Source organism: Bos grunniens, chromosome 1, assembly GCF_055505025.1.
Source record: "Bos grunniens cultivar Pamir isolate PY7600 chromosome 1, Bosgru_T2T1.0, whole genome shotgun sequence".
Lineage (NCBI taxonomy): Eukaryota > Metazoa > Chordata > Mammalia > Artiodactyla > Bovidae > Bos > Bos grunniens.
In genome coordinates this window covers 137,552,388-137,564,548 of record NC_141165.1, presented here as the reverse complement: position 1 = coordinate 137,564,548, position 12,161 = coordinate 137,552,388, and the positions used below count along the sequence as shown (strand labels likewise).

At 37.6% G+C, this 12,161-nt stretch overlaps 1 long non-coding RNA gene and 1 pseudogene across 1 annotated transcript in view; one reads left to right on the top strand and one right to left on the bottom strand.

Moving 5' to 3' along the window:
• LOC147380240 (uncharacterized) overlaps positions 1-12,161 on the top strand; it is a 679,399-nt gene that overhangs the window by 657,207 nt on the left and 10,031 nt on the right. The gene's annotated exons all lie outside the window — the stretch shown is intronic.
• Positions 1-12,161, bottom strand: part of LOC147380241 (N-acetyllactosaminide beta-1,3-N-acetylglucosaminyltransferase 2-like) — a 70,540-nt pseudogene that overhangs the window by 57,634 nt on the left and 745 nt on the right.

Below are 12,161 nucleotides of genomic sequence, written 5' to 3'. Positions count from 1 at the left end.
CCATCTTGAAGTCTGTATTAGATGCCTGTTGTCAGCCTTCATTTCTTTTTAAAAAATTATATTTATTTATTTTTGACTGCTCTGGGTCTTCATTTCTGCTCCCAGGCCTCTTCTAGTGGCAGTGAGTGAGGGCTACTCTCTAGTTTTGACACATGGGCTCCTTACTGAGGTGGCGTCTCCTTTTGCAGAGGTCCTAGGAGCACAGACTCAGTAGCTGTGGTGTATGGGCCTAGCTGCCCCTCTTGTGTGGAGTACTCCCAGACCAGGGTTAGAACGCATGTCCCCTGCATTAGCAAGCAGACTCCCAACCACTGGACCACCAAGGAAGTCCTCAGCTTTTCATATTTCTAAAGGTGACATTCATCAGATTTTACCCCTCCTCTCCCTCCAGGAATGAAGTGGGCATTCCGATGCATCATATTAGAAGCTTCCAGGTCAATTCTTGCTTCAAATGGGGGAACTGACATTCTTGTGAATCTGTATGCAGTGTATCTCCTACCTCACCTTTCTTTAGAGCATCCTCACTCTTCATGGTGGTGAAGACTGAAACAAATCTGCATGTTGTCCATATGGCACTTTGTCAGGCTCATTGTATTCCATCTGGAGATGTTAGTTTTCCTTTTCTCCTTCAAAAAGTTATTCCATGGAATGAAGGGTAGATCAGATCAGATCAGATCAGTCGCTCAGTCGTGTCCGACTCTGGGCGACCCCATGAATCGCAGCATGCCAGGCCTCCCTGTCCATCACCAACTCTCGGAGGTCACTGAGACTCACGTCCATCAAGTCAGTGATGCCATCCAGCCATCTCATCCTCTGTCGTCCCCTTCTCCTCTTGCCCCCAATCCCTCCCAGCATCAGAGTCTTTTCCAATGAGTCAACTCTTCGCATTACCAATTCCATGTAATGAATGTTATTAGTGGCTAATTTCTGAATTAACTTATGCGAAGAGTTGACTCATTGGAAGACTCTGATGCTGGGAGGGATTAGGGGCAGGAGGAAAAGGGGATGACAGAGGATGAGATGGCTGGATGGCATCACTGACTCAATGGACATGAGTTTGAGTGAACTCCAGGAAATGGTGATGGACAGGGAGGCCTGGTGTGCTGCAATTAATGGGGTCACAAAGAGTCAGACACAACTGAGCGACTGAACTGAACTGAATGGTTTAATTCAACTTTCTTACCATTTTTCAGTGTACTTCTAGTTGATAGGTTTTGGTTATCTCTACTCTTGGGATGCTCAGTGCCAGCACCTTCCTCCTCTTTAATTTTTTTTTTTCTTAATATTTTTTTTTCTGCTTGAGCTTGTCATTTGACTACACCTTTTACTTTTTTGTCTATACATTCTTCCAAGATATTGCTTTGCCTAAAATATCAATGTTGTGGTCTGCCAATTCACTACCCTTGTATATACATGAGCTCTCCATGACTTTCTGCCCTCATCTTCTCATTATGATCTCTCTTGAGTTTTATAAGCCAGAAACAATTGAATCACATCAACCCACACAAACATCAGGGGTTGCTTTATAAATGTTCCATTACAGATTCTTCCATAATTGGAGGGTTGGCCTAGGATGCCGTATGTCAAGCAGGTAGAGTGATAGAGCCCTAATTAGAATAGTTATACCCACGTCTTTCATCAAGATAAAGCTAAACAAGTTTGTTACATTCAAACCCTGCTGCATGTAGATGAGAAAGATTGCATTTGGACACTTTGTGTTTTGCTTCCAGAAAGTGTCCAAGGTACCCAACTTTTTGAACATTTATCAATACATTCTCAATTTAAAATTTTTTAGATTGGAAAGTTTTGCTGTAGCTGCTGAACACGAAAGTGTTACTAACTCAGTTGCGTCTGACTCTTTGCGACCCCATGGACTGTAGCCCACCAGACTCCTCTGTCCATGGAATTCTCCAGTCAAGATACTGAAATGAGTTGCCATTCCCTTCTCCTGGGAATCTTCCTGACCCAGGGATTGAACCTGGGTCTCCTGCATTGCAGGCAGATTCTTTACCAACTGAGCCACTGTTAAAATTGAGGCCAAAATACTCATGCTAATATTCATGCAAGTATATCATTTGCTGTACAGTTAGATTTTAGAATAATTGCATCACTCATGAAAATATGTCCAAAATGGCATTATTAAATTTCCATTTGTTATTGTATTAAATTCCATTCATTATTAAGTTAAATTATCTAACTAATATAGTTAAAATTGAGTAAGTGAAATTAAGAATAGGGTGATTATGACACTGTTGAAGAATTTTGGCATTTTAATTCCTAAATTTCTGTACTAATCCAGCAGTAGAGGTCACTAGCACTATAAATTCCTTTTGTACCCTTTGAGTTATTGCTTCTGTCAAAATTACATGATTTTTGTGAGTCACATGAAGCTGAAAAAACCACCAAATAGCCTGTAGCTTCTTTCACAGTTATTACTTGTTGAAGTTCTTTTTTTTTTTTTACAGAAAAAAATCAGTGTATGTTAAAATTTCAAACATTATGAGAGGAAAAAAAAAATCTACGTCTTGGTCGAAATAACTAAGAAAATCACCAAGAGTGCTATGTCGATTTAGTCTTACTAGACATTCATTCTGTTATACATAGTGACATTCAAAGTGAAGCGTATGTATGTATGTATAGGTAACAGCAAATGTTAAGGACAAATTTACATAGATTCTGGTCCTTTAGAGGGAGTTAACTTTTATATTAGATTTCTATCTGGCTATCATTTTGTGTATTCTTAGAAGCTTAAAAATTTAAGGAGATACTGAGAGAGTTTTGACATTTTATAACTTGTATAGTAGCCAAGATGATAAAAGAAAGCATGGCTGTGAGGTGTCTGGGACTCTTTCAAGTTCAAAAAGTGCCTAAACATTCATACAGGTTATGAAGCTTTAGTTCAGACTCTTATTTTTCTTTCCCATCAAGCTATTCATTGAGACTTCCCTGAGCTTTTTATTTTATGCCTTTCTTTGAATATTTTCAAGAAGACACTACTACTTTCTAGGTAATTAGATTGTACCACATATGAATATAAATTACACTTATCTCCCCAAGCAATAATTGAATTTCATGCACACAAGTACCTGCTTTTTCTGAAATCTTTCCTCTGACTACTGAATGGCAGGTAGGCTCAGAACCTACCAGTGGTAAAAAAGAGTAATAAAAAATTCAGTGGACGCTACAATCTTAGAATTTCTGATTTTCAGTATATTCAGTTTCTTTATATTTCAACACCTGTAGTTCTTCAGTTCCTCCATTATTATTAGAACTTTGGCCCATAGTTAGAGGCAGGAGAATCCTCAAAATAAAGTCATCCTAGGTTGCATCTTATTTTTTTTTTTTTATAATTTTTTTTAGAAAAAGAACTCAGATATCCTAGCTGCGCATGTTATCTTCACAATATAGATATTAAAGGCTTAATACTGCAACTGAATTTCACAAACATTTTATTAACCTTTATTGCTTGTGTTGTACTTTAACATAATAATTCACACCTATCCAGAGCATAGAATATTTTCTATTTCTTGGAGTCAAGAATATCACAGATTTACTACACACTTAGAAAAATGTTTCTTTCTTTTATTAACTCTATTTCCTTCAAACAGAAGAGTGACATCTAAGTTCAACATTGTAAGACTTAACTTTTACTCAGTCCATATTCTCCAAGTATTTAGCTGTATTTTTCAAGTGTACTCACATTTTCCAATAAAGTTATCTAAATTTTCATCCTTAAATATAAATAAGCTCATCATTTATTCATGGTGAATGCCTTTCTATGAACATGCCTAACTTGGTTCACTTTTTTCCTGAGCTATCAATTTAGGAACTGTCAGAGTCAAGGACTTATGTACAAACAATAAAAATAAACCTTCTTCTTCAACTGCCATTTTCTATGAGCAGTTTATGATTCACATATAATTAGTAAGTTTTTCATAACTTGATCTTCTTCTACTACTTTTCTGCCTGCTCATTGACCTTAAGGAAGTTTTTCTGGGCAACTTTCTTCTTTTTTTTGTATATAAGAAAGTTCAATGTTAACTGAAAATTCAGAGATTTCCCAGTCTCTCTCCTCTTCCTCATCACATGAAAATATATTCCCTAAGACCTTCTCTACACTGACACCTGGGGGGAAACATCCACTCTATTGTGATTCATCTCTTTCTCTTAAGGCTATTTATGAAACAGATAGGGGCTTCCCCAGTGGCTCAGATGGTAAAGAGTCTACCTGCAATGCAGGAGATCCAGGTTCCAGCCATGGGTCAGGAAGATCCTCTGGAGAAGGAAATGGCAACCCACTCCAGTATCCTTGCCTGGAAAATCCCATGGATGGAATAGCCTGGTGGACTATAGTCCATGGGGTCGCAGAGTCTCATGCAACTGAGTGACTAACCCTATGAAACAGATACGAGAGCCATTTTACATTTATGCAAAACTTGTAATAGAACATGTAAAAGTGTGACACCAATGACAAACCTCCTATGAACCAATTTTTAGCCTGTAAATTTTAGAGTTAAGCGGTACCCACCAAAAATGCTTGATCGTGGGAACTCTCTAGTCACAAAGACTGACAAAAGGTATATTTTCACAGATCACTTCCTGTTGGTGCTATCCAAAATAAACCTGTAAGCCATTTGAAGCTTCCTTTTTTTTTTTAAGTGGTTGTTTTGAAGTTTTGACAATTGGTATGAAATTTTTCAATCTACATGTGAATACTTGATAGATAATGACTATATATACTACAAGAACAGACATAAAGTATGATTCCATCTAAATCTGTCAACTTAGGCCATAATTAGTATAATTCTATATTGTTCTAGTTACATCATTTGGTTTTAAAGCAAACAAATATTTCATCAGAAGAAAAATGTGTAAATGTTGAGTCAGCACAGCCCAAGGCACTTTCCTGTGCCTTAATATCAAGGAAATCTTGCAGAGACAAGCTGTTCTAGAAACTTCTGAAATAAAGCTAAAATAACAAGGGGATGTCACATTGTTTCATGCAACTGAAATAAAAGTGAAGAGTCCTTGTTATAAACATTGTAGCAGAAAAAGAAAAAAGAAACATCATGGGAAGAAGTCTGTATTTCAGTGAGGGTCTCAAGGCATGCTAGGCACATTAGGAGCTTGCAACATGTAGCATCAAAGAAGAGGTTAGAAACTACAGGACTTGGACTTTGACTTTTTGGATAACTTTGTGGTGCTTTTCATTTTCCAAAAGCCTGTTTCCAGGGAATTCATACTTTTTTTGGATGATATTTGGTGTGGATCCTTAAGTATGTCATTACTATCCATTGGAAAGTAAAGATAATCATGTATTTTTCATCGTATATTGATTGTGGGGTAGGTACGAGGATGGCCACTATATTCTCTGGGAATGGCTATCGTTTTTTGAATTCTCCCACACTCTAGGCCTTTGTCCTTGGGCAACTTCAGATGGATCCATGCTGGGCTTTTGAGGGGCTAGCTTTAGCTCAGAAGAGGTTAGAAAAACAAAGTTTTTCATCTCCAAATGCAATGAGTTTTCTTTCTTTTTTGTTGGAACAGAATGTAATTAGCCAAGGTGGAATTGGGCCAACTAAGAAGCATTAACAGGCTAAATGATGTGCCCTTAATTTTTGGAGCATTCCAAAGATGGCCTTACTCTTTAATGAGAAAAAGGTGAAGCATCTACAAAATTCTAAAAGAGTGACCAGGGAACATGAAAAGAAAGAAACAGTTCAATTTTCTCACAAATTAAAGACGATAACTGAAGCTAGCCACCCCCTCTCCAATCTAAGAATCCATTTGACTAATTTTTCTAAGCAGGCATTGGAATGTTCCTGCTGGGAACAGGACTGATAATATATGTTGCTGGCACTCTCACCCGAGGGGGAACTGTTGTTCTGTTTGGGGAATGGAGGCCAACTCCCTGCAACTTAAAGAAAAGCTAATTTAGGACACATCTAAAAGCAACTGAAATGAGAAAGGGGAAAAAAAATCTCAAGTTACTGTGCACTGTGCCAGCTGACCAAATATAAAACAAAACAAAACAAGATAACCTTCCCCCCTACCACCACAAGTTAAAAAGAAAGAGGAGGGAGACATTTCTCTCGGTGCTTGGTCTGTACTTGTTTTGGCTTTTTTTCAGATACTCTCCCAAGTTTAAATTTGAAATTTGATGACTCTCAAGAGCAGAAATGTTCTTTTCCAGGTGTCATTTTTATCTATTTCTGTCAAGCCCTTTAAAAAGGAATCAAGGAGAACCATCATTTAAGGAAAAAAAAAAAGTACAAAAGCTGGTTAACTCCAGGACAAAAGGTAGTAGAAATATATTTACTGAAAAAGGGGAGATTTCTTTAGTTAGTAGAAATACATCTGAGAACAGTGCCTTTTAAAAGATGACATCTGAAGCTCACTAGAATTAACTACTTAATGGAAAAAAATCTCTCCAACGAAATCTTCCTACCTAGTTGTATTTTTTTAACCAAATGAAATTTAGCTCTGTTTGCTATTTCATTTTAGGTAAAAAGACAATAAAATTTTGGAGATAAAGATGTGTTTATATGCTTTTATAACTTAAAGGCAATTTTAACTTGAACATCAAACTCTTACAGATTTTGGCTCATTACAGAGCAAATGCCTCGGGGCATTTGTTTTAGTCTTTAACTGAAATACTCTGATCTGAAGCTTGCAAGAGATCTGGAGAAAACATTGCATACATGTGATGTAGGCTGATAGAGGGAACACTACACTTGGAACAACTGAATTTGAATCCTCAGCTGACTGAGGCTGGACAAATTACACAATTATTTGAAAAATGGAAATAATAGCATTGACTTCTTATCTCATCCATTCTTAGAAAAGATTACATGAAATAATGAATGTATACAGTAAATAATGTACAGTAAAATGTACAAAAATTTGTATAAAATAAGGATCTATTTTCCCTGGTGTGCAGTCTTTTTTCAATTCTCTTGCTTTCTATTATGTGTTTCTTTTCGAATCTTCATTTCCAGCTCATTTCTATGAGTTGTACTTTTTTTTTTTTTTACTGAAAGTTTCTTTAAAAAGAATTAAATGGATGGTTGTTTACAAGGTTGAGGCTTTTTTCTCTTCATTTATTTCTGTCAATAATTTCTGGAGTTAATTTTAGAGATTTTGACTCATTAGATGACTAACTCTCTGAAACCACCACAGGGCACAGAAATCCTAGATAGGAATAGAGGCAAGGGTGCCCAGTATGATATTAAAGCAATTATAGACAATTAGCATTCCCTATCTGCCTGCAATGCAGGAGACACAGGAGATGTGAGTTTGAGCCCTGGGTTGGGAAGATCCCTTGGAGGAGGAAATGGCAACCCACTCTAGTATCTTACCTAAAATATCCCATGGACAGAGAAGCCTGGCGAGGTACAGTCCAAAGGACTGCAAAGAGTTGGACATGACTGCGTGACTGAGCACCACACACACACACACACACAGGAGAATAAGAGCACTGGTGCTTATGTTTGGAAAGATTACAAAGTGGGGGAGATAATAGAGGAAAATACACTTATGAAAAGTGATAGCAACCCTGGTTACAAAAAGATGTAGACAATGATAAGTGACTTCGAAATGAGAATCAAAGAGCATTTTATTATTGTCTAGTAATGCCCAGCGGAGAAGGCAATGGCACCCCACTCCAGTACTCTTGCCTGGAAAATCCCATGGATGGAGGAGCCTGGTGGGCTGTCGTCTATGGGGTCGCACAGAGTCGGACAAGACTGAAGTGACTTAGCAGCAGCAGCAGCAGCAGTAATGCCCAGGGCATGATAAATTAAACTTTAAAATAACATCTCTAATAAGAGGTATTTGTATCGATTTTCACTTTTCATTTAAGTCAAAGCTGTTGACTCTTGAACAGTGTTGCTCAAACTTTAACATGCATGTGAGTTGTCTAGAAATCTTTCCAAAATTTACATTCTCATCAAAAGTTTTGTGGTGGTCACTGAACTAGCAAAAGGATTCAGTTTCTGACAAACTCCCAGTCAATGCCAAGGCTGCTGCTTATCAGACAATTTTAGTAACTAGACTGAATGTCACTGTAATTATTTTTCCCTTACAAGTAACACTCTGGGAATGATGTCTATGTTGGAGAAATTGTGGCTATGGAAATATTATTCAAAAAAATGTTCCCTTTTTGTAAAACTTTATGCACAACAAAGTGTCATTTTGAAGTATAAAATTTGATGAGTTTTAACATGTGTTGGAGAAGGCAAGGGCAACCCACTCCAGTGTTCTTGCCTGGAGAATCCCAGGGACGGGGGAGCCTGGTGGGCTGCCGTCTATGGGGTCGCACAGAGTCGGACACGACTGAAGCGACTTAGCAGCAGCAGCAGCAGCAACATCTGTGTACCATCACAGAACCATTACAACAACAATCAGGATAACAAATGTTTCCATCAAAAAGAACTTATAAAGCTCAATGTCTAAAAAAAAAAAAACCAATCCAATCAAAAACTGGGTGGAAGATCTAAATAAACAATTCTCCAAATGAGCACATACTGTGCTCAGTCGCTCAGTCATGTCCAACTCTGCAATCCCATGGACTGTAGCCCGCCAGGCTCCTCTGTCCATGGGGATTCTCCAGGCAAGAATACTGGAGTGGGTTGCCATGCTCTCCTCCAGGGCATCTCCCCAACCCAGGGAATCAAACCCTGGTCTCTTGCACTAGCAGGCGGATTCTTTACCACCATCGCCACCTGGGACAGATGGCTAAAAAACACATGAAAAGATGCTGAACATAACTAATTACTAGAGAAATGAAAAGCTAAACTACAGTGAGGGAATCACCTCACACCAGTCAGAATGACCATTAAGAAAAAAATCTACAAACAATACATGCTGGAGAAGGTGTGGAGGCAAGGGAGCCCTCTTACACTGTTGCTGGGAATGGAAATTGATATAGCCACTATGGAGAACAATATGGAGATTCCTTTAAAAACTAAAAGGAGAGCTACCATATGATCTTGTAATCTCACTCCTGAGCATGTATCTGGAGAACGCCATAATCCAAAAAGATAAATGCACCCCAATGTTCACTGAAACACTATTTACAATTAGCCAGGACAGCAAAGCATCCTAAACATCCACCAACAGAGGAATGGATAAAAGAGAAGTAGCACATATATGCCGTGGAATCTCAGCTATAAAAAATGAAATAATTCCATTTGCAGCAACATGTGTGGACCTATAGATTGTGATACTGAGTGAAATGAGTCAGACAAAGACAAATGTCATATGATACCACTTACAGGTAGAGTCTAAAAAAGGGATACAAATGAATTTATCTACAAAAGAGAAATGGATTTACACATGGAGAAAACAAACATGGTTTGTTACCAGAGATTACCAGGGGGTAAGGTGCTGTTTAGTTATTAAGCCGTGTCTGACTCTTTGAGACCCCGTGGACTGTAGCCTGCCAGGCTCCACTGTCCGTGGGATTTCCCAGGCAAGAATACTGGAGTGGGTTGCCATTTGCCAGGGGGGAGAGATGGGGAAGCGATAAACTACAAGATTGGGATTGACATATACACACTATTGTAGATAAAATAGATTAACTAATGAGAAACTACTGTATGCACAGGGTTCTCTACTCAGTACTTTGTAATGGCCTATATAGGAAAAGAATCTAAGAGAAGAGTGGAGATCTCAGTCCAACTCTCTCATCCATACATGATCACTGGAAAAAAGCATAGCCTTGACTAGACAGACCTTTGTTGGTAAAGTTAATGTAGTGATTAACAGATTCATCTTGCTGTACACCTGAAACTAACACAAAATTGTGAATTAACTATACCCCAATAAAAATTAAGAAGAAAGAAAATAACTCAGAAGTTCTTTATCCACCTTTTTAATCTTCCCCTTATTTATTCTTCCCCTCCCATGTATTCATTAATCCTTCTGTCATTTATATTATTTTCCATTTTCTAAAATTTTACATAAAAATCAGACGTGTATGATGTGTATTCTTTTATTGTATGGCTTCTTTCACTCAGCATAAATTTATGAGATTCAACCATTTGCTCACTTTTGAAAATTGTTTTTTGTTTCATAATCGAGCAGCCTGTATCATGGTTGACTAGTAGTCCATTCAATGTATGTACCACACGGCGTCTATCCATTCAGCTGCTGATAGACATTGTATCATTTTCAGTTTGGAGCTATAAGGTAGAAAACTTAGGAGCATGCAGGAACGAACTTTGTATAACCTGCTATTTCATTCCTAAGAGAAGAATGACTGAGTTCTATAGAATGTGTGTGTTTACATATTTAAGAAAGTATTAAATTATCAAAAGTGATGGTACCATCTTACATTCCTACCAGCAATGCTTGAAGATTCCATTTACTTCCTCTACCCTTACTTGGCTGGTATGATCAGTCTTTAGCTGTTTTCGTGGTTATATAGTGGTATCGCACTGTGGTGGTATCTGCATTTCTCTGATAACTAACGGTATTGAGCGGCTTTTCATGTTTATTGGCCATCCATACATCTTCATTTGTGAAGTGTTTGTTCAAATTTTTTGCTGATTTTTGAAAATTACATTGTTTGTCTTAATATTATGACATGCAAATTCTTTGTGTATTAAAGATCAGGGATTGACAGACTTTTTCTCTGAAGGGTCAGAGTGAATACTTTAGGCATTATGGACCACAAGATTTCTGTCGCAGCTATTAAACTTAGCCTTGTATCATGAGAACAGCCACATATAAGACACAAATGGATAAGCATGACTGTGTCTCAATAAACTTTTATTTACAGAAACAGATGGCAGGGCATACCTAGACCGGGGCCTTGTTTTGATAATTCTTGTTCTACATGAAAGTTGTTTGTCGGATATATACTTTGCAAATATATTTTTCTTGTTTAGTGGGTTGTTCTTCCATTTTCTTAAGAGTGTCTTCTGTTTGTCAATAACAAACATTTTATGTTTTTATGAAATCTAATGTTTTATTGATATTTTATGGGTTTTTGTGCTCTATTTAGTAATCATTGCATAATCCAAGTTACTGCTAAATATTTTTCCTGAGATAAGAACAGATGTTTTTACTTTCTTATTCCAAATGAATAATCCAAATTGTTCAGCACTATTTGTAGAAAGATGATCAATTCTCTGTGTAATTGTTTTGGCATCCTTGTCAAAATCAATTGACCATGTATGCATAAATCTTTCTGAGGACTTCCGTTACAGTTCCAACAATCTGTATATCTGGCTTTATACTAATCCCACACTAAATTGATTATTGGGGATTAAAAATAAGTCTTCAAATCAGGTAGTTTAAGTTTTACAACCTTGTTCTTTTTTTCTTTTTTTTCAAACTTTAGCTATATTCAGTTCAGTTCAGTTCAGTCACTCAGTCGTGTCTGACTCTTTGCGACCCCACGAACCGCAGCATGCCAGGCCTCCCTGTCCATCACCATCTCCTGGAGTTCACTCAAACTCACATCCATTGAGTCGGTGATGCCATCTAGCCATCTGTCGTCCCCTTCTCCTCCAGCCCCCAATCCCTCCCAGCATCAGAGTCTTTTTCAATGAGTCAACTCTTCACAGGAGGTGGCCAAAGTATTGGAGTTTCAACTTTAGCATCAGTCCTTCCAAAAAATACCCAGGGCTGATCTCCTTTAGAATGGACTGGTTAGATCTCCTTGCAGTCCAAGGGACTCTCAAGAGTCTTCTCCAACACCACAGTTCAAAAGCATCAATTCTTTGGCGCTCAGCTTTCCTCACAGTCCAACTCTCGCATCCATACATGACCACTGGAAAAACCGTAGCCTTGACTAGACGGGCCTTTGTTGGCAAAGTAATGTCTCTGCTTTTCAGCTATATTAGGACTTTTGTATTTCCATATATTCCTATTATAACATCCTGTTTGGATTTTCATTTGGACTCATTGCAAGAGTCTGCAAACTGTAACTCATGTATCAAATCTAGATCACAATCTGTTTTTTCTACTGCCCTCAAGCTAAAAATTTTTTTCATGTTTTAAAAGAATTGTAACAAACAAACAAAGCAACAAAGAATATGTAACAGGTATCATTATTTGACTTACAAAGCCTAAAGTATTTTCTATTTGACTCTTTACATAAAAAGTTTGCCAATCTTTGATCAACAGGTCAATCTTGGAAGAATTTGTATTTT